Source organism: Cryptomeria japonica, chromosome 1 (assembly GCF_030272615.1).
Source record: "Cryptomeria japonica chromosome 1, Sugi_1.0, whole genome shotgun sequence".
In the NCBI taxonomy this organism is placed as follows: Eukaryota; Viridiplantae; Streptophyta; class Pinopsida; order Cupressales; family Cupressaceae; genus Cryptomeria; species Cryptomeria japonica.
In genome coordinates, this window is record NC_081405.1 from 22,301,742 (window position 1) to 22,326,531 (window position 24,790).

Consider the following 24,790-nt stretch of genomic DNA (forward strand, 5'->3'; position numbering starts at 1 on the left):
CTGCCTCCACTTAGCGATGTGTTCACCCAAAGGAATGCCTCGAGGTTTGCAACTAGCTCTTCCACCAACCGAGTCATGACCAGCTCTGATACCACTTGGTGCAACCATAACCGGAGAATCCTCAAAAGAGAACTGACCGACCTATGCAGCAAGAGTAACACAGAAAAAGTAAGAATAAAACATTGAAAGATCACATAATAATATCATATTATTATCTTATAACCTCCAGTAATGAACTAGTTATCATCATACACTCATCATAGAACATCTTGTAGTCAACCGACTACATGCAGGCTAACATGCCAAATACAATCCATCCAAAACTCTGAGAGGTAACCGGATCTCTAATCATGAATCTAAATCCTCATTCTAATCTCTACTGCCCTACAAATTATTAAATAATACCCTATATATACCCTTCGGAACATATCCGGGTCAGCCACAAAAGATTACATTTACCAATGCAGGAAAAATAAAACATGTAAATAGGTGGGCCCCAAGAATGAAAGAAATTCCTTTGGAAAAGAACAACCGAGAAGTGTGGATCAATAGGAAGGTTGTACAAGGACTTAGGAACATTAAGAAAGACCCAAAATAGATCCACACGCCAAAGAAAATGCTCCGGAAAAGAAGAATCTCTAACCGGTAATCCCAAAACTGCCTCGAAACCTAGAAACAGTCAAACTGAAAGCAATATCTTGTCGGAAAAGAATCCAAATGGATTGAAAATATTGAATTAAGCACATAAGATTCATTTGATCTCTACTTCCCTACAAATTATTACATAATACCCTATATATACCCTCTAGAACATATCCGGGTCAGCCACAAAAGATTACATTTACCAATGCAGGAAAAATGAAACGTATAAATAGGCTGGCCCCAAGAATGAAAGAAATTCCTCCAAAAAAGAACAAACAAGAAGTGCAGATCAACAGGAAGGCTGAATAAGGACTTATGAACATTAAAGAAGACTCGACATAGATCCACACACTAAGAAACCACTTTGAAAATGAAGAATCTCTAACCGGTAAGCCTAAAATTGCCCAGGAACCTAGAAACAGTCAAACCGGAAGAAATATCTTGCCAGAAAAGAATCCAAATGGACAGAAAATCTAGAATTAAGAACATAAGAAAGCCCAAAAACCAAAAATCTAATCTGAAATGAAAAACAAGCAACTACCAAAACATATCGGTAGGAACATAGAAACTGCACATAGAACTTGAACAAGAACTAAACTGAAAGCAAATAGTTTTGGTTGATGCAAGATTGCTCATAGATCGGGGATGCTCATGTTGTTGGCATTACAATAAGTTGGGAGATTGTTGGCATTACAATAAGTTTTATGGTTGATGATATTGAGAAGGTTGTTGGAGATGAATGATATAATTGATAAAGGATGATTACTGTCTTAATATTATTATTTTGTCATTGATGTCAAGCAATTGATTTTCTAATTCAGTATGATGTTGCCATATCTTAAAAAGTATGTTTTGATGAGTATAAAGATGTCAGTAAGTGACACAGAAAGAATGTGAAAATGAAGGGGAGCAATAAGTTATTCAATGGGAAACTATTACCGAGTTTGATAGTGATGAGATTATGATGTTTTGATTGTTTTGATATCCTATATATATGTATTTCAAGACTGAACTAGAAGGGGAAAAGATTTCATGTAATAGAATGAGTAAAGGTTTGATACTATTCTATTTTACCAAGCAAGGAGCAAGTCGGTAAACTCCAAGGTTACCGATGTTGGTTAAAGAATGAAAAAGTCACCAAGAAGAGAATGTCTACCGAGCAAAATTCAATATTAACCAAGTATCAACCGAGTAGTAACATAATGCATTAAATAAAGTGTATACATTATTTAATGAAGGATGCCAATGAGCTGGAGGTTTATTGAAGATAGGAATGTCATGCAAGAAGTTTGTTAAGGTTCAACGGCAATTAAAATTCAAGAGTAAGATCTATAGCACAGATCGAACGGTCCTAATCAAGCACAAGTACCAAGGAAGGATACAAGTTTCAAGGCAAGATAAAATCTTTTTCAAATTGAAGGATACAATGAACCTAGTCAAGTTTGAAGATCTGATGGCTAAGATTAATCATGGGAAATGTGATTAAGGAGATTAAGTGGTTGGGAATCGCTTATAAATAAAGAGTAGTTGAAGAGAAAGAGCGCGGGAAAAATGAAGCACAGTGATGCTACAAATGTGATTACTGAGTATAGAAGATTGGAGATCTGATTGAAGAACAGAGTGAGAAGCCCAACAAGGAGAAAGATAAGTCTTATGACAAAATTATCTTGAGCATATTGAGCACATAGAATCTACTTTAAAATTTTAGATGTGAAGTTGTAGATATATTTTATTATTGTTATTTATGTTTGTAAGTGATAGGAAATCTCTTAATTGAGTGGACTTAACAATCTTATTTGTAAATCCTCTTGGAAGGTAACATTCTGAATGAGTGTTTGAAATCCTTTAACAAGGTCACTTCTAACAAAGTGAAGATTCTAACAGATCTAAGGGAAATCCCTTAACCAGGTCACATCTAGCAATGTGTATGTAATCTTTAACATGATTTGCTTTTAAGTGAGCATACTCTAGAAGAGTATATTTTCTTGTGGGTCTGAAATCCCATAGTGGTTTTTCCCTATTAGGGTTTACACATTAAATTTGGTGTCAAATGTGGTTTAATGTTTCATGTTTATCTATTTATGAGTTTGAATGATTTATAGTCATAAGTTGCATATCAAGTAAATGCTACTGAGGTTGAATCTGATTAGAGTAATGATTATTGAGGTTATCTGATTCACCCCCCCTCTCATCTAACTAACACCTGCATCAAGAATGCTTGAAAACAAAGGAGACAAACTCTTATATGGAGTGATATACACTTGAAACCAGACATCACTTGCACACACACATGAGGATGGATGAAACATATCTAGACTATTCCTACTCTCCTCCCCAACATGGATCGCCTAGAAAAACATATCTACGGGAAAGTATCCATGTCATTTCTCATCATTGATAGTTCTGATACTTAATATAAGTACAGATCCAATAGCCAACAAGATGAGAGGGGGGGGGTGAATCATACAAACTTAATCTTCCATAAAAACATCAGATTCAACCTCAGTAACATATATTTCAGTAATATAACCAAAACTATCAACCATGCAAACTCAAAAGCATATAAACATCATAAACCTCATAACACCAGATTTAACGTGGAAACCCAAATAGGGAAAAACCACTGTGGGATTTCGGACCCACTAAGAAATATACTCTTCTAGAGTATGCTCAGTTAAAAGCAAATCCTATTAAAGATTACAAACACATTGCTAGATGTGACCCGGTTAAGGGATTTCCCTCAGATCTATTAGGATCTTCATCTTGTTAGAAGTGACCTTGTTAAAGGATTTCAAACACTCAATCAGAATATCACCTTGCTAGAGGGTTTTACAAATAAGATTGTTAAGTCCACTCGGTTAAGAGATTTTCTGTCACTTTCACAAAATAATAGTAATAAAATCTATCTACAACTTCACATCTAAAATGCTAAAGAAGATTCCTATTTGTTCAATACAATCTAGACATAGAACTAATCTTGTCTATCTGCTGGGCTTCTATACTCTGTTATTCTAACAGGTCTTCAAGCTTCTGTGCTCAGTAATCACTATGTAGCATCCATGTGCATACACTTGCTCGCATACATTGTTTATCAACAGTTTCCTATTTATAAACAAGTAGGTAACCGCTTAATCTCCTTGATCACATTTCCCATGATCAATCATAGCCATCAAATCTTTGAGCTTGTCCAGATTCAATGCATATTTCGATCTGAAAATGTTTTACCCCTCCTAGGAACTTGCATATTAATCTTGGAACTTGTGCCAGGGTATTGCAATTTAATTTGCACTGTAGATCTTCATGCCGACTTTCCTTTGCCATAGATTCATTAACAAACTTCATCCACAGCTTACCAATCATTTAATCAGTTCCAGCTCATCAGCTTCCTTCATTAAATAATGCATGCAAACATTTAATGCATTTTGTTATAGCTCGGTTACAACTTGGTAACAACTCGGTGAATACTAAACTTCACTTGATAGACATTCCGCCTTCATTAACCGATAGCAATAACCTTAGGGTTTATCGACTAGGTTCCTTAGGGTTTACCGACTAGGTTCTTTACTTGATAACATAGTATAGTATTAACCTTTACAATTTACAACATATGTATGATGTTTAAAACAATCTAAAACATCATGATCTCATCATTGTCTGACTCGGTACTAGTTGCCCATTGAATACCTTATTCATCCCCTTATTCATCATATTCTTTCCTATGTCTTTTACCGACATCGTTATAATCTTCAAATCATACTTCTCAAGATATGGCAACATCATACTAAATTAGAAAATCAATTTCTTGACATCAATGACAAAATAATAATATCAAGACAGTAAACATCTTTAATCAATTATATCCATAATCATCAACAACCTTCTCAATATCCTTATGAAATGCCAACAATATTTCCTTGTCTGTTATAATGCAATGCCAACAATCTTTCATTGTCTGTTATAATGCAATATTGCCAACAATCTCCCCTTTTGGCATTGATGGCTAAACCAATTGATTTGACCTTAAAAGATTCGGATTGTTGTGATTCTAAAATGTTGAAATGCTCTCCCCCATACATTAGACTTCTCTTATTTTCTTCAGTCTTCTTTCCAATCTGTAGTCTTCTCAGTCTTCTTTTAGTCTTCTCCCCTTTATAGTATTCTTCTCCCCCTTTGACAACAATGCCAAAAAGTAAAGAACTAAAACATAATTTCTTTCTGTATGAAGTGATTTCTTGCTATTGTGTATCAATTCAGACTCAGTCAGAGCATTTGTGTCTTCAATTCCTATTCCCTGTATTATTTCTTGTACATCTTTAGAAAACATCCTATGGTGTATAAATCAGCATCAACTCCCAAAAGATATTCGATAGAGTCATTGGATTGATTCTTTCACCGAACTCGGTTAGTGAGTAGAAGATAGGGGTAGGACCCCTAATTTACTTCTAAGATATTCAAAAGTGTCCCTTGGTAGTGGCTTGGTGAAGATATCTACTATTTGTTCCTTTGTGGTAACATACTTCAACACCACTTTCTTCTCTTGAGCTTCTTCTCTAAGATAATGATATTTGATAGAGATGTGCTTTGTCTTAGAGTGCATAACGGGATTTTTTGAAATATTAATGGCACTAGTATTGTCACAGAATATAGTTACTGGCTCGGTAACTTTCTCATTTATACCTTCCAATAGTTGTTTGATCCATGCAATGTTGGTACAATTCAATGTTGCAACTACGTATTCAGCTTCTGTTGTTGACTGTGAAACACATCCTTGTTTCTTGCTAAGCCAACTCACTAGTCTTTCTCCTAAAAAGAAAGCTCCTCCACTTGTTCTTTTTCTGTCATCAATGTTGCCAATCAGCATCAGTATAAACTTTTAAATCAAAGTCATTTCCTTTCTGATATACTAAGCCATAATCCTCAGTGCCTTTCAAGTATCTAAAGATTCTTTTGATTGCTATCATGTGTGTTTCCTTAGGATCTGTAGAGAATCTTACAACTATACCTACTGCATGTGTTATGTCTGGTCTACTGTGAACAACATATTGTAGTTTTCCAATCATGGATCGGTAAAGTGTCTCATCAACAGATGCAGATTCATCATTCTTTGATAATTTACAGTTGGTAGTCATAGGAGTACTTACTGGTTTTGAATTCTCCATTCCAAATTTCTTCAAGATTTCCTTTATGTACTTGGATTGCATAATGAAAATCTCATTTTTCATTTGTAGTATCTATAAACCTATAAAATACTTTATCTCACCAATTAATGACATCTCAAATTCTTTGCTCATTTCATTTCCAAAGTTCTTGCATAAAGAGTCATTTCCAAAAAATATAATATCATCAACAAATATGGTTGAGATCAGTATTCCATTTTCATCATTCTTCGTGTACATGTTGCTATTCTCACTTGTCCTTATAAAACCAATCTTAATCAAATAAGAGTGCAATCTTTCATACCATGCTCTAGGTGTTTGTTTCAAACCATATAAAGCTTTGTTCAATTTACATACCTGATCTTTATTATTGTCTTCAACAAATCCTTCAATTTGTTCAATAAAAACTTCTTCTTCTAATGTTCCATTCAGAAATGTAGATTTGACATCCATTTGATATATCTTGAAGTTCTTGAAAGCAGCATAGGCCAACAATGTTCTTACTCCTTCAATTCTAGCAACAGGTGCAAAAGTTTCACCATAATCAATTCCTTCTTCTTGAGCATAACCTTTGAAAACTAGTCTTGCTTTGTTTCGAATGACCTCTCCTTTTTCATTTAGCTTGTTTCTAAAAATCCACTTTGTATCGATTACATTTTTTTCCTTTGGTCTTGGGATTAGTGTCCATGTTTCATTCTTCTTGATTTGATCAATCTCTTCTGTCATAGCATTTATCCAATCTTCACTATTAAATGCCTCTTTCACTATTCTTGGTTAAAATTCAAATATCAAACATGTGTTTTGTCTCAGTTTTTTCCTTGTCATCACTAGATCATCCTTATCTCCTATAATTTGACTTGGTGCATGATGTCTTCTGACATACTTGGCTAATATAGGCTCGGTAGGCTCTGTATGATCTTCTTCATCACTCGGTAACTAGATATTCTCTTCATTTTCTTCAACAGTCTTCTTGGTAAGACTTCTCGGTTGAACATAGACAAATTCATCATAGTCTTCTAGTTCCTTGGAGTTTCCTTCATCATTTCTTTCTGCAAATTCATCAATTTCCACATTTGCACTCTCTACTATTTTGTTAGATGATTTGATCAAACATTTAAATGCTTTGCTTCTAGAAGAATAACCTAGAAATGTTCCTTCTTCACTTTTCTGATCAAACTTGTCATTTCTATCATCTTTGTGAACATAGCATCTACTTCCAAAGATTTTAAAATAACTAACATTAGGTTTCTTATCATACCAAATTTCATATGGTGTCTTCAAAGTACCTTTCTTCAATTGTACTCGGTTCAAGGTGTAAACTGTTGTGCTTATTGCTTCTCTCCAAAATGTTTGTGGAACCTTCTTTTCAATCATTAGTGTTCTAGCACAATCCACAATAGATTTGTTTCTTCTCTTAGCTATTCCATTCCGATATGGAGTTCTTGGTGCAGAGACTTGTCTTTTAATACCATGATCATTGCAGAATAAGTTGAACTTATCAAATGTGAACTCTCCTCCTCTATCTAATCTAAAACATTTCAGTTGTCTTCCTGTTTCATTTTCAACACTTGCCTTGTACCATTTAAACATTTGAAAAGCTTCTAATTTTTCTTTTAAAAACATTAGTGACATCATCCTTGAATAATCATACATAAATAATATGAAATATTTATCACCATAATAACTTTGAACTTTCATAGGACCACAAAGATCAGTGTGCACTAGATCTAAAATTCCCTTAAAAGTGTAAGACTTACTTGTAAAGCTTGATCTTGTCATCTTACCCATTTGGCATCCTCAACACATAGCATTCTCAGGTTTTTCAAGACTCGGTAGACCTCTTACTCGGTGCTTCTTACTTATTTTGATTAGATTATCAAAATTTACATGACAAAACCTTTTATGCCATAACCAGGTATCATCTAACTTTGAATGCAAACACTTATTTTGAGTTGAGTCAAGGTGAAATGTGTTACCTTTTGTTTGTGTCCCGGTAGCAGCTAACTTTCCATTCTTGTCATGAACTTTGACAATCCCTTTCTGAAATTCTATTTGGTAACCTGTGTTGTTTAGCTATGCTACACTCAACAAATTATATTTCAAACCTTCAACCCAATAAACATCATTGCATCTTGCATTATCAAGAAGTGTTATAGATCCTTTACCTCTTACCAGACATGGTGCATCATTACCAAATCTAACATAGCCTCCATCATAATCTTCTAATATAACAAACTTGTGTTTATCTCCTGTCATATGATGTGAGCATCCACTATCTATAATCCAAGAATCATTAGTGTTTATGTGAGATATTAGGGGTTTTTCTTCATACCTTTCTTCATCTGATCCATCTTTGATAGCCACATAAACTACTTCTGTATCAATCTCATCTGATTTATCATCATTAGATTCCTCATTAGCTATTAAACATGTCTTTCTATCTCTTCTCCTGAAGTCTCGGTGTCCTCTATAATGATTGTCTTTCTGTCTGTCATCTCGATAATCTCTCTTTTCAGTAGAATCTTTGTCAGAATAGTTAGAAGCCATATGTCCTATCTTATCACAATTGAAACATTTCAAAGGTACCTTTCCTTTATACTTACCTTTGCCTCTCGATAACCTTTTGGCTAATAGTGCTTCAAACTCTTCTTGCTTTCTAAATTCCTCATACAGTTTGTGTATTGCCTCCATGTTCTTACGAAATATTTCACTTGCTCCACTGTGATCTCCTTCAGAGTACTTATACTTTCTTTCATTGTAATCATTAGATTCATCAAGATGAAAAGAACTAAATGCAGATTCAACTTTATTTACCGAAGATCCACTGTTATCAAAGTTACTTAATTCAAATGCATGTAGCTTACCAATAGTAGCATCTAAAGAAACTGGCATATTAGGTACAAACCTCAATTCATTGATTGCACAAACTTGGATTGCATAAGCTGATAGAAGGGTTCTTAGCAACTTACTTGTTATATCCTTTTCCTCAATAGTTCCACCTGCTCCTTTGATTTGATGGACAATCTCCTTTAGTCTTGTACTATACTGAGTTATGTTCTCACCTTCATTCATCCTCATAGATTCAAGTTGTCCTCTTAGACTATCTACTTTTTCTCTTTGAACATGTTCATCTCCTCCATATACTGATATGAGCTTATCCCACATAGCCTTTGCATCATTGCAACCTTCTAGATCATTAAACTTTGAATTGGTCAATGCAAATGTTATTTCAATCATTGATTGAATATGTTCTTGCTTTGCCTTTATCTCTTCCATAGTCAATGGATAGGTGCTCGATGTAACAAAATCATTCTCCAGGTAGTATACAACATGTAGACAACTAAAATTGTCATGTCTAATTAAATAAATATTTTATTTATTTAATTATCTAAGCTTAATTCTTCTATTAATTAAATAAATCTTTATTTATTTAATTAATTCATTTATCCTCTTCTAGCCTTATTTCTCATTTAAATAAATACATTTATCTATTTAAATTATCCTTTTCCTAAATTAAATAAATATTTTATTTATTTAATTATCCCACTTCTATTAATTAAATAAATCTTTATTTATTTAATTAATTCATTAACCTTTTCTACCCATGACACATGTCATTCATCTCTTAATTCCTACACTACCTACCCCTTTCATTATTTTATTATTTCCCTTACCTACCCTCTAATCATAGCCGATCTCCTTTTACACCTCTCAATCTTATCCCTCCATTTCATATTGTGTCTTCTATATAAGGAGATGCTTCCTTCATTATCAAACCCTAATGAGCTAATGATGCATCCAAATGACCTAAGTACTTGATCACTTGACTACACTACGATCCTACTTGCAACCACATTCCGTTCTTTGTTGAGCTCTTGTGCACATAAAATCTGAGAGCAAATATATCAAGCAAGATCAATGGAGATAGGAAGAATGGAGATCAAAACCCTATTGGACATGTGATGGTATAATCTTTGTGATTTCATTTGATTTGCATTGTCTTAGGTAATCTTCATATGTTATGGTGGATCTTTGTTGATTGTTAGGCAAGGGTTTTGTGGTTGAATTCATTTAGTCTTTCAATATTGTTATTATTGTTATCCATTTTCACCTTATACACAACATATTCTCCAACTCCTGATAGATGTAGCTTCATTCTTTTCTACCATGTAGAGAAACTTGACTTGTTCAGCTTCAGTGCATCCCTCTTATACATCTTTGGATCTTTAACTCAAGTGCCTTTAAACTTTCCTTTTGGAGTCCAAAGCTTTGATACCAATTGATAGTTTTGATACTTAATATAAGTACAGATCCAATAGCCAACAAGATGAGAGTGGGGGGGGGGGGGGGGTGAATCATACAAACTTAATCTTCCATAAAAACATCACATTCAACCTCAGTAACATATATTTCAGTGGTATAACCAAAATTGTCAACCATGCAAACTCAAAAGCATATAAACATCATAAACCTCATAACACCAAATTTAACATGGAAACCCAAATAGGGAAAAACCACTGTGGGATTTTGGACCCACTAAGAAATATACTCTTCTAGAGCATGCTCGGTTAAAAGCAAATCCTGTTAAAGATTACAAACACATTGCTAGATGTGACCCGGTTAAGGGATTTCCCTCAGATCTGTTAGGATATTCACCTTGTTAGAAGTGACCTTATTAAAGGATTTAAAACACTCAATCAGAATGTCACCTTGCTAGAGGGTTTTACAAATAAGACTGTTAAGTCCACTCGGTTAAGAGATTTTCTATCACATTCACAAAATAACAGTAATAAAATCTATCTGCAACTTCACATCTAAAATGCTAAAGCAGATTCCTATTTGTTCAATACAATCTAGACATAGGACTAATCTTGTTTGTCTGTTGGGCTTCTATACTCTATTATTCTAACAAGTCTTCAAGCTTCTGTGCTCGGTAATCACTATGTAGCATCCCTGTGCATACACTTGCCTACATACATTGTTTATCAATAGTTTCCTATTTATAAACAATTAGATAACTACTTAATATCCTTGATCACATTTCCCATGATCAATCATAGCCATCAGATCTTTGATCTTGTCCAAGTTCAATGCATCTTTTGATCTGAAAATGTTTTATCCCGCCCAGGAACTTGCATATTAGTCTTGGAACTTGTGCCAGTGTATTGCAGTTAAATCTGCACTGTAGATCTTCATGCTGACTTTCCTTTGCCATAGATTCATTAACAAACTTCATCCATGGCTCACCAATCATTTAATCAATTCCAGCTCATCAACTTCCTTCATTAAATAATGCATACAAACATTTAATGCATTCTATTATAGCTCGGTTACAACTCAATAACAACTTGGTGAATACTAAACTTCACTTGGTAGACATTCTGCCTTCATTAACTGATAGCGATAACCTTATGGTTTACCGACTAGGTTCTTTGCTTGATAACATAGTATAGTATTAACCTTTACAATTTACAACATACGTATGATGTTTAAAACAATCTAAAACATCATGATCTTATCAGTGTCTAACTCAGTACTAGATGCCCATTGAATACCTTATTCATCCCCTTATTCATCATATTCTTTCCTGTGTCTTTTACTAACATCGTTATAATCTTCAAATCATACTTCTCAAGATATGGCAACATCATAATGAATTAGAAAATCAATTTCTTGACATCAATGACAAAATAATAATATCAAGACAGTAAACATCTTTAATCAGTTATATCCATAATCATCAACAACTTTCTTAATATCCTTATGAAATGCCAACAATCTTTCATTGTCTGTTAGAATGCAATATTGCCAACAATCATACTTCTCATGGATCACCTATAAAAACACATCTAGTGTGTATCCATGCTCTATCTTTCCTTCTTCTCATGAACTCATATCTTTTCTATCAATGGTTCATGGATGATGCATGCTTTTCTCTTTTATTTGATCACTTGTGTTCTTGAGATGGCATTTTTTTTTAAGAATGATATTAGTGTTAGAGACATTTTGATATCGAGGTCTCTTCAACTAGTAGACTTGAGATCTTATTTTTGGTCTTTAGCTTTTGTGTTTTGGGTCTTTTTCTTTTGTTTGTCTTTTTCTTTTTATCTTGTTTTGTGTGCCCTTACATATGTTTGAGTGAGTTAAGATCCTAAGATTAGGGGCTTGATCCCTCAAAATTAGTGACATCTTATACTCTTTGTAATTATTCTCCTCATTGCTCCTCTTCTTCATCTCTCTTTTGTCTACTTTACCATGAGTATTTGCAAAGGCTCATACTCCCGCTAAAGTGGGGGATAAATGTAGCATCTAAAATTGTACTCCTTTTCACTTTGGTCCATATTTGGGCCCTCATCTTAGTGTTCACATCACATGGCCTCTTGGTTCTGGCTCTTAAATGGGGTAGGAATGAGGCATGGTGCCCTGGTCCTCAATGGGAAAAGGGTGTGGCACCTTGGTCCTCTCATTTGGAACCTTAATTTGGCCCCCCTCAATGGTCAAAATGAGCTAGCAGGAATGTGATCTCCATGTTGTCGTATGTTAAAAAATTAAGATGTTTTTTCGATGAGAAAGTATAAAAGGAGGTTCATCCCTCTCATTTAACAATTACAAGAGAATCATAAGGCATCCAATCAATATGTATTTAAGCAATCTATATTCAATCATTATAGCATTCATCATCAAACATTTCTAGAGATCTTCAAGGTTGCATATTCTTCATTTATCCATTCTGGAGAAACATTACATCATTCATATGCAAGCATGTGTGTGTGGTTAGGGTTTTGTCATGTATTCATGTCATTTCATACAACTACATGGGTACATTCAAAAAGCAAAGCATCATTATCAGTGATTGGAAATCTAAGGTATATCTTTCCATTATTTATTTCAATATTTTCAACATTTCATTCAAGGTTAATTCCTAAAATAGGGGTTTACTTAGGAAAACCCCTTTTCCCAACCTATTTCTCCTTCTTTTTGTGTGTAGGAAATAGGTACAAAGTTATGATCTTCAAAATAAGCATTATTTATAGTGATGAATTGATCCCCCATTGGAGTGCAAAAATTTCAAAGGAGCAAGGTGACCACCACCATGGTCCCAAAATTTTAGGGGGTCTTTTAGGGATTAGGTCTTAACTTTCTTACATTGCTCAGATCTAGGTTCATGGCTCAATCCTACAACTATATCTTACTGTTTATGCATTTCAACTTCAATTTCTAACACTTTTACCCTAATTTCAGCAATTCAATTTACAAAAGAGGTTAAATCATCAAAACCCCAATCCAATTAGAACTCTCAGTCCTAATCCTTATTGATTCATGACTAGATCTATTGGATTGGAACCCTCTTTTGAATGTAATGGTAATTAAGGAAAATTGGTGGTTTTACTACATCCAATGGTGGAAACCCTAGTTTTCACCACTAAATTTAGTTTGAAGGTTCATATTTTATACCCTTTTATTACAGTGGGATTGTTGTCTCACTTGTTGAGTAGGGGATTGGTCTCTTTTAGGTTTCTGCCTATTTTATATTGTAAATGATATATTTTTTTGTGAGGCTAGATTTGGGCAATAGATCCAAGCAACACTTAATTCCTACACTACCTACCCCTTTCATTATTTTATTATTTCCCTTACCTACCCTCTAATCATAGCCAACCTCCTTTTACACCTCTCAATCTTATGCCTCCAATTCATATTGTGTCTTCTATATAAGGAGATGCTTCTTTCATTATCAAACCCTAATGAGCTAATGATGCATCCAAATGACCTAAGTACTTGATCACTTGACTACACTACGATCCTACTTGCAACCACATTCCGTTCTTTGTTGAGCTCTTGTGCACATAAAATCTAAGAGCAAATATATCAAGCAAGATCAATGGAGATAGGAAGAATGGAGATCAAAACCCTATTGGACATGTGATGGTATAATCTTTGTGATTTCATTTGATTTGCATTGTCTTAGGTAATCTTCATATGTTATGGTGGATCTTTGTTGATTGTTAGGCTAGGGTTTTGTGGTCGAATTCATTTAGTCTTTCAATATTGTTATTATTGTTATCCATTTTCACCATATACATTTTGGCACACCCGGTGGGACTCTTGTCCCTTTTGCATTTAACATCCTTGTTGCAGATTTTGTAATGTGAAGTTGTAGATCCGACATTTTTGGCAGCATTTTGTTATTTCTGCATCTGCGTACTTTTGGATCACATTTTTTATTTTCTGGCGTGTTTATGACATCTAGATCCACGTTTGTATTTTGGCAATATTTTATTGTGCAGGTTTTAGGAAAACGCGTCTGTGTTGTAAAGTCGCGTCTGCATTGGTTTTGACCACGTCTGTGTCCAGAAGACGCGTCTGTGTTCTGTAGCCATGTCTGTGTCTCACAGAACCATGTCTATGTCACCCAGTCACATCTGTGTTAAAGGTAACCGCATCTGTGTTCACCAGTTTCAAAATTTTGGGTTTTCATTGATTCAGTTTTTTGGATTTTGCATTTAGGGTTTCAGATCCAGTTTATTTTGAGCTAACATTTTCAGATCTAGCTAACAAAATTGGTGCAGCTTGTCTTGAAAGAAAAATCATTTGGTTGAAGGCCCCTATTTTCACAAAGTCTTTTGGGTTTAAAATTTACATAACTTGTGTGCTTGCAGGAAGGGGTAATCATTTGAAACAATCCAAACTACTAATAAATCTTTGTTGCAGGTCCTTGGCAAGGGTTTTTGCATTTTTATTGTGTGCCTTGTTTTCATAGACTAGCAAACACTTCAGTTGGTGCACTAAAATTGAATCATTGTCTTTTGTGTCTTGAGCAATAGGCTCTTTTTGTTTAATCTTTAGAGGGCCTGTCTTCCCGTGTGGTCATTAGGACTACTAGTGAGAAGAGAACGACCCAAGTGGTAGCCAGGAAAACCCACCTCTTCCGAACCACTATAAACAACTATATTCATGGTGAAAACTATGGATAACATGTGCTAATTAGTTCATACCAACACTATGTCTCCCCATAAACCCGTTTAATCAAATTTATTTGATCAGTTGTAGGGCGTAACCCCTACCGGCTAGGAGCCTTCTATATTTACAGAGCTGAAAGTACCGCATGTATGGCCACATGAGTAGATGCCCTTACTAGCACCATTTTGTTTTAAAAGCCCAAATCCTTCTAGTTGTTGGGGCAGGAGGTCGGACCTCTGGTAGTGGCCCACACACATACGGTTCTTAGTAGAGATACAAAGTTCGCCACGGGGAGTTTTCGTGGGGACTGATGCTTGGCTGACCTGAGAAGTGAGTGTCGAGGGTGGAGCCAGTGAGGTCAAGCATCTAAGTATCCGCTCTGAATAGTGTAGCCTTGGGGGTAAAACCCCATGTGGGATCAACAACTATTGTCTTGGCCAGCCATAAGAATTGTGCTTGACTTATGTTAAACATTCAAAACATTCAAGACCAAACAGCAAAACATTGTGTCTTTTGTGTCTTCAAGTGTATGCAAAACATTTTTACATCAAACAACACACTTTTCTTGGAGTCATTTTGAGTCTTGACACTTGCAAACATTAGGTCTTCATCAACACTATGTCCTCTTGTCACGAAAAATAGTCAAACAGTCAGATTTGGTCACAACAAAATGATTTCACAGATTGGAAAAAATTGCACAAATTTTACAGAAACGCATCTGTGTCAGACATAATAGCGTTTGTGTTGTATAACCGCATCTGTGAAGGGCAAAATCGCGTCTGTGTTCCAACAGTCAACATTACACTTTGCAAAATCTCAGAAACGTGTCTGTGTTAAATAGAGTCGCGTCTGCATCAGGAAACCGCATCTGTGAAGTATACAGGCGCATCTGTGTTCAGAATTGAAAAACTGTTACAGTCCAGCAAACAAACACAGTCAGTTTCAGAACTCTTGAGCTTCCTAGGTCATTTCTCCAGGGTTTCATTTAGCATTCAACCTGTCTTTGGGTCTCACAAAATCCATCATTACTTCACATCTCACTTTACAATCACACTTGTCTAAACTTGAGTCAAAAGGTCACTTGCTTGTCCTTGTCATACTTTGTCAACACACTACATACAACAATACTTTGCTAAGTGGTCCCTCATCAAGGTTTCTTACCTTTGGGTCTCATTTGGTTTTACTTAGAGTCAAGGTCAACTTACCTCATCAAGAGAAACTATCCTCTCTTTGGAAGTTACACCTACTCTACTACATACATACTTGGTCTTACACTTTGGACATTGCAAGTACACTTCAGATTCATTTACATTTCATCCAACTCTTGGTCTTCCATACTCTTTCCATTTGTCATCTAGTCTCACACATCTTTGTCAATACCTAGTTCATGGTTGAAACCCGTCTTCAAAAATCTAGGAGAGAAACTAAAGAGGCTCAAGAGTCCGCAAACATGAGTTCTTATGAGTATGATAATGAGATCTTTTTCAATTCTGATCATACTACATTACCTGACATGGATGCCTATTGAAACATTCCAAATGTTGAGAACATGGACACTACAAACAACAATGCTACACACAATGACAATATGGACAACTTTTCCATACATTCAGTAGATGTGGAAGAATCCATTATGAATCCCCATTTCAATCGATTAATTGAGGAAATAATGAGGAGAGATAGACAATACTTTTTACAAATGATGGCACAAAGTGGAGCCAAGATACCTCATGATTTTGACATGTCTCAAAAAAGGGAAAATCAACCTTTGCAACAACCTCACTCCAACATGGATCAAAGGAGACCTAATAGTGGAGGAAATAGAGGACCGCATATGGTACCTGAATCACCATCAGCTTTGCTTCAAAAACTAGAGGTCCCACATACACATGGTCAAACATATGATACTCAACTTCGCAGACCATTATGGAAGTCTTATGGAGAAAAATATGCTCAATCACATATCAATGCTAAAGATCAACCACCAAAGCAATGGGATATTCCAAGGCATACTCAAAATTTGGACACAAGGAAACCCCGTGTCAAATTTGGGGGCAATACAATAGAACATGACATGCCTGTAGAGTATGGTATACATGCACAAAATAGATATGGTGTTCCTCAACATGAATCTATACCAAGTGGTCCATATACGCAGCATCACTATAGACCTCCTCCATATGAACATGTGTATGATCAATATCATCCATATATGCAACATGCTCCTCCTCAAATTGGTGCCTCAAGCATGGGGTATGGTCCAAGAAGTCAATCTCCACCTAAGAGAAATTTGGAGCAACAAATCAGGGACTTACAAAAGAAAATGGAGGACATAAATACACCAAAGCCAACATACACAATGAGAGACATATGTCCTTATCCATTTGACAAGAGCATTCCAATGCCTCCTTTTCCTACACACTTTGTGACACCTAAATTTTATAAGTATAGAGGAAAAGGGGATCCTAAGGCATACATAAGACAATTTTTCACAGCTTGCATTAAGGTAGCAACAGAAGAGACATATTTGATGAGATTATTCCCACAAAGCTTAGGTGATCAAGCTATGGAATGGTTCTCCCAACTCCCACCTGGTATTAAGTCATGGGGTGACTTAGCAGAGGCATTTATTCAACATTTCTCTTACAATATAGAGACAAACATATCAGTTACTACTTTGTGCAACACCAAGCAAAAAGAGGGAGAATCTTTTGCATCATTCTTACAAAGATGGAGAAATCTAGCCAACAGATGCTCTTGTGAAATTCCACAAAAACAAATGGTAGAGATGTTCACACAAAATGTTAACAAAGACATTGGCTATGATCTAAGAAAAGCTTGTTTGTCCACCTTCAAGGACATTATTGAAAAAGGCTTAGCAACAGAGAAGGTCCTAATTGAACAAGGAGTCATCAAGATATTCAAGGAAAACAAAGATGACTTTAAAGGAAAAGACAAGCCAAGATTTTGGAATAAAAACAAGAACATGGTCAATGATGGCGTTGTTGATGCCAACACAGTGCGACCCAAAGTCATCTTTTCAGGATCAAGTTCTACAAACAATCAAGTGAATACTCAAACAAATTCCAGATCATGAAGGAAGTACACTCCATTGGGAGAACCACTAGAGTCAGTTTTCAAGAAGCTAGTGGCAAACAAAGTAATCACAGTTCCAGATTTTCCTCCATATGAACCAAATGTTAAACCAAATTGGTGGAATGATGATGAATATTGTGAATTTCATAAGAGCAAAGGTCATAAGACAAGAAATTGTCATCGACTGAAGAACATCATACAAGATCTTATTGATAGAGGTGACATTGAGATTGAGGGACATTCGTCTAATCAAGAACATGAGATGTTTAAGGAACCATTCCCAAAACATGACAAGGGAAAAGCTAAAGCCACAGAGGATCAAACCAACTATACTAGAGCATTTTACAACTATGATTCAACCATCAATCACATCTCGATGGACAATTACATCTCTACCATTATCATCAAGGACAAAGCGTCTGAGAATTCTATTCAGAGACCTAGGATTGTGCTAAAAGGTGTTGGATCTTCTTCCAAACCTACCTCCGAATGTCATGTCACAACTCATCAAGGTAAAATCACTTTGCAAGGTGCTCCAACTAAAAACACCACTTCTTCATCAACCAAACCTGAGTATGACATTGTAGAACAACTAGGGAAGACACCCACACTCATCTCCATCCTTGAACTATTATGCATATCTCCCACACATAAAGCCATTCTTGACAAAATATTGAGAGATACTGCTGTTCCTACTGATCTAAACATGGACCAGTTTCAAGCCATGGTGGGATACCTTTCTGTTCCACATTCACTTACTTTCACAGAAGCTAATGATGCCTCTGTAAGTCAGCCACATAATGCACCACTACACATTGAGGCCTTCATACACAAACATCGAATAAAAAGAGTCCTGATAGATGGAGAACCAGGTCTAAACATTTGCACATTAAGCACTATTACACAATTGGGATATTCTGATAAAGTCATGAATTCTACAAACAAAATCACCATCAAGGCATATGATGATGAAGAGCGTTCATCCAAAGGTACAGTCATCTTACCTCTCAGAGTTGGGCCAGTTACAAAGGATGCAGTTTGTCAAGTCCTGGATTTAAATCTCACTTATAACATATTGCTAGGACGTCCTTGGATTCATGAAATGAGGGTGGTCCCATCCACATATCACCAATGCATTAAGTTTCCTCATAATGGCATGGAAGTAACAGTTAACGGTGATCCAAATCCATTCATATACTGCAATAACCTGAAATCAAAGACTGAGACCATCATTCCCAGTAATCGTGAGGTTGTTCCTTCCTCGGCATACATTGATCCTGAGTCATTAAAACCTTCGACATCAAAACAAGGTGAACTTAAATGCAAGTTTCAAGACAAGGGCATGGGGGAATATACTTTAAATCAGACCATGTACTTACGACAAGTCATGAGCTCCCGAAAAGAATATGGAAGACCACATCCTAACAAGCAAATCTCCATCATGATGCTTAAATGGGACCGTACTACCTTTCAAAGATGGGGTGAACTAGAAGAGGAAGATTTATACCAAATGCTTTTTAGAGACAATGAAGAGGAAACACAAGATCACATCAATCTACCATGTGAGAAATATGGCAAAGGCTTCAAAATTCTACAAAAATTCAGGTATGATGGAAAAAACCCTTTGGGATTACGAAAGGAAGGCATCATTGAACCTTTACAACTTGAATTGACTCTCAAGAAGGAACACTCAAAAGGACTTGGTTTCTCAACTTCCAAGGCCCACACCCAAAGGATAGAAGAAGCCTTACAAATCAAAGCTACCAAAATTCAACAAGAGAATCACTATTCCACAGATTCCAACGAATGGGAATGGGGTTCCGACAGGTCTTCTAGTGACTACAAGCTCACCGAGACATTCAGAGAGCCAGATGAACCCACAAAAGAAGAGGAGTTTTATAACAAGTTCAGAGTTGGTCAAGAAATGACCCATGAGGAGTCTACACAATCCTTGTCTCAAGGTTCTAGGTTGAAATCACATAGGATGAGAACACCTGTCCCAGAATGCGCTACTAGTGATGATAATTTGGATTCACTCGTGATCGAGACTAATGAGGAGAGTGCCATCAATGACCTCGATAATTACCTTGACATACCTGAATATAATTGCATCTTCACTCTTAGCCCCGCTAACTTCGAAAACATTAACGGCCTTCCCCTAGTTCACCACCAACTCATTGACTGGGATCATGAAGGACCTGCACAGTTTGACACATTCCAAAATGATGAAGATTTTATTGACTATCTGGGCATACGAGATGATCTTCCCCCTGGAGACCATAAAGTGGGATACACTATAGAACTCAATAGCGTGGCATATTTTGGTGAGGGTGTCAGACTTTCCAGTTGCAAAAATGTGAAAATAAGAACAAATCAAGGGTCTTATGGTGAAAACCACACTGTGGCACTGTCTGACCCCAAAAAAGTAAAAAGAAAGGACGTATCTGAGGGTGAAAACCTCTATGAGGCATCTGCAGATGGAAGGCTCGACATCCTCCCAACATCATATGAGGAAAAGTCATCCATGTTGGTAGAGGAGACTATCAAAACAAACATTGGTACAGAAGAGGTTCCACACAACATATTCCTAGCTCAATCACTGACAGAGTCCGAAAGGTCAAAATTCATAAGTTTCTTCAAAGAACGACAAATCAACTTCGCCTGGTCATACACTGATATGCCTGGATTAGATCCAGATTTGATAATGCATCATTTGACAGTTAAATCAGGGGCAAAACCAGTGAAACAAAAATTAAGAAAAATGCATCCACAAGTGGCATTACTAGTCAAAGCAGAACTTGAGAAATTACTGGATGTCGGATTCATACGCCCAATCGATTATCCTGAATGGATCTCCAACTTGGTACTTGTTAGTAAACCAGATTGTAGCATCAGAATTTATACAGATTTCAGAGACATCAACAAAGCTTGTCCAAAGGATGACTTCCCATTACCAAATATTGACTTGATTGTTGATCTCACAGCAGGTCATGAAATGTTATCATTGATGGATGGATTCTCTGGTTATAATCAAATAAGAATCGCGCCCAAGGATCAACATAAAACATCATTTACTTGTCTGTGGGGAACTTTTTGCTGGAATTTCATGCCTTTCGGGCTAAAGAATGCAGGCGCGACATATCAAAGAGCCATGACTACTATCTTTCATGATCTCATGCACATAACCATGGAAGATTATGTTGATGACCTCTTGGGAAAATCAATAGACAGAAACACACATTTGGACATGCTTTCAGTCGTCTTTGATCGGTTGGAAAAATACAAAGTAAGATTAAATCCCAAGAAATGTGTCTTTGGAGTAACCTCCGGGAAGCTCCTAGGATTCATTGTATCCAAAAGGGGAATTGAAGCTGATCCAAAAAAAGTTAAGGCCATCTTGGAAATGCAACCTCCAAGAAATATCAGTCAACTTCGATCCTTACAAGGCAGACTCCAGTCCATCCGAAGATTCATAGCACAACTGGCAGATAAGTGTAATCCTTTTCAGCACCTACTACATAAAAACATCAAATTCAAATGGGATGATAACTGTCAATAGGCTTTCCAGACACTCAAAGATTATCTTCTAAATCTGTCAGTTCTGATGCCACCAGTTCCAGATCATCCTTTGTTACTATACATATCAGCTACTCCAACAGTACTGGGGGCACTCTTAGCACAACAAATTGCTGAGGGCAAGGAAAAAGTAGTATACTATATCAGTCGCACATTGGTGGGATACGAGCTAAACTACACACCAATTGAGCATGCATGTCTCGCTGTGGTCTTTGCTTCATAGAAATTATGACATTACATGCTTACTCATAAGATTAAGTTAGTTGCAAGGATAGACCCATTGAAATACCTTCTCAATAAGGCAACACTTACTGGGCAACTGGCCGAATGGGTAATGATCCTAAGTGAATTCAACATCGAGTATGTGGATAGAAAAGCAATAAAAGGACAAGCCATTGCAGATCAATTAGCAGATGCTCCCATGATAGATGATGTTCCTCTAAGTTCAGAATTTCCAGACGAATCCATTTTGACAATGTCACAGGCAAAGCCATGGCAACTGTACTTTGATGGCTCATATACACAGTATGGGGCAGGAGCTGGCATCCTCTTTATAACTCCACAAGGGGATTCTATACCAAAATCATACCACTTATCATTTCCTTGCACTAACAATATAGCGGAATATGAGGCATTAACAACAGGCTTACGAATTGCAGTTCAATGGAAGATCCAGGAACTTTGTGTTTTTAGGGACTCCCAACTGGTCATCCGTCAAGCAACTGATGACTATCAAACAAAAGATGAGAAATTAATGCCTTATAAACAAATGGTGGATGACCTGAAACAACACTTCACAAAGATAGACTTTGAGCAGATACCAAGAGAGCAGAATCGCGCTGCAGATGCCATGGCTACAATTGCTTCCCTGATTGATTTACCTCCAAACGAGACCCGCTATGAGTTCTTGGTGGATAACCTTTTGGTCCCTTCATATGAGATCATGCCTACTAAGACACTATGTGTTGTCGGTCCCGAATCCTAGTTATATGGGTCCATTTTCACATACTTACATGACAATACTTTACCTCCTGATCTATCAAATAACCAATGTCACACTTTCATTCGCCAATCCTCTCGATATGTCATTTTAGCTGATATCCTATACCGGCAAGGTCTAGATGGCACTCTTCTTAGATGTCTAGAAAGCGACGAAGCTCAGATTGCATTACGGGAAGTGCATGAAGGGATATGTGGTCCACATGCTAGTGGTCCTACCTTGGCCAAGCAACTCATCAGGATTGGATACTACTGGCCCAATATGGAGAAAGACTCATATCAGTTTGTCAAGAAATGTAAGCAATGTCAAATTCATGGAGATCTCATACATGCGCCAACACAAGAACTTCAACCACTTGGGTCTCCTTAGCCCTTTTGTCAGTGGGGACTCGATCTCATAGGCAAGATTCACCCTCCTTCTTCCAATGGTCATAAATTCATTATCACTACCACAGAGTATTTTACAAAATGGATTGAAGCCGTGCCTCTCACACAAGTCACAGGAAAACAAATTGCTACATTCATCCTCAACTATATCATTGCCGATATGGTATTCCTGTTTCTATTATCACTGATAATGGGTGTCCCTTCAAAAATCAGGATGTTCGTGAACTCTGTGACTGCTTCCATATTTCCCATCGTTTCTCCACACCATATTACCCCCAAGGAAATGGCCAAGTTGAGGCATCTAATAAAACAATCCTTAAAATCCCAAAGAGGACAGTTGACGATGTTGGTCATAATTGGCATATTCAACTTAATCCTACACTTTGGGCCTACCGCACAAGTGTCCGCACACCTACAGAAGCTACACCCTATTCACTTGTCTATGGTGCTGAAGCTATCTTGCCTATTGAGGTCAAGCTACCCTCCTTACGGGTCTTTTTGCAAAACATCATTAGTGACGAAGACTATAGGGTCTCTCGCTTACAAGAGCTAGAACTACTGGATGAATGAAGACACAAACTTCTTTTAGTCATCTCAAGGCTTACCAACAACGAATGAGTCGTAGCTACAATCACAAGGTCAAGCCTCACACATTTGAGGTAGGGGACTTAGTTCTCAGAGAAAATCCTAAAAATCAACAAGACAAAGAGAGGAAGGGCAAGTTCGAACCAAACTTGCTTGGTCCTTACATCATCACAGCAGCATATGGATCTGGTGCATATCAGCTCTCAACTATAGAAGGTGAACCTTTGGAGGATCCTATCAATAGCATGCACCTTCGCAAGTTCTACACATAGCTCTTCGAAATATCCTAATTCAAAAATACAAAAAAATTCAAAAATTTCAAAAATACAAAAAAAAAAATCATAAAAACATAAAAAATTGTTATTTGGTGAAAACCTGGCAAACAGGCACCCTGTGACACAAAAAACATTGAAAAATCAAAAAAAAGAAAAAGAAATAATTTCGTCCAATGGTGAAAACCACTTTGGTGGTGCCTTGGGCAAGTACCATGGTGAAAACTGGGTCACCAGCGCCATGCGTAGAGACATCTTTTCACTTTGCACACATTCACAACCAGTTCATCCATAATAAACTTACGCATTCCCATCATGGCTTGTTATTGATCTACCCAAGATTGGTTCCCCATTCATAATAAACCTCCCTTTTCCTCCCTTTCCATCCATAATAAATCAGATCCTATTTGTGGCTAAGGCAAATCCTACATCTAGTGATGGGTGTGGAACTGAGAACATCACATGTTTCAAGGAGTACAGTTTCTTCTAGCTTTCTTCAGTCTATCCACACACAAACCTGCAATATAGCAACATTTGCATCACAGATCCGCAATAAAGTTTCATCTTCTCTGCAATAAAGTATCAGTTTCATGGATTCAGTCAGTTTCAGATGAGACACAGCAGCAACAATGGGCTTCAACAAATCAAATCTTTCAACAGACTCAAACAACATATGGTTCTGTGCTATCTATCCTTTCTGTGAAAGTAAACATTGTGACCACAATCAAATAAGACTTATACAAGTGAGAAGAGACACTAAATTTGAGGACTACAATGGATGTTGGTGTTGAGTCTTGGTTTTCTTTTAATTTTATCTTTTGGTGACATGTCTTTTAGCTTTTCCGGGATGTCTTTGACTAGAGATTCTATCTCCAAGATGTCTTTGACTAGAAAGGCGAGGATGGGGTATCGTCACCTATTTGTATTTGATGTCTGTGGATTGTCTCTTAGTAATGCTATGACTTGTCCAAGGATATGAGAACACTGTGAGTCTAGTGTGAACTGGGGCATTCCTTGTTTGCGGCTGTCTTATCTCCATGCAAACAGGTAAAATGACTTTTTGGGTCAAACATATGCCTCGATTGTCATAACCTACTTGCCATAATAAAGCTCAAT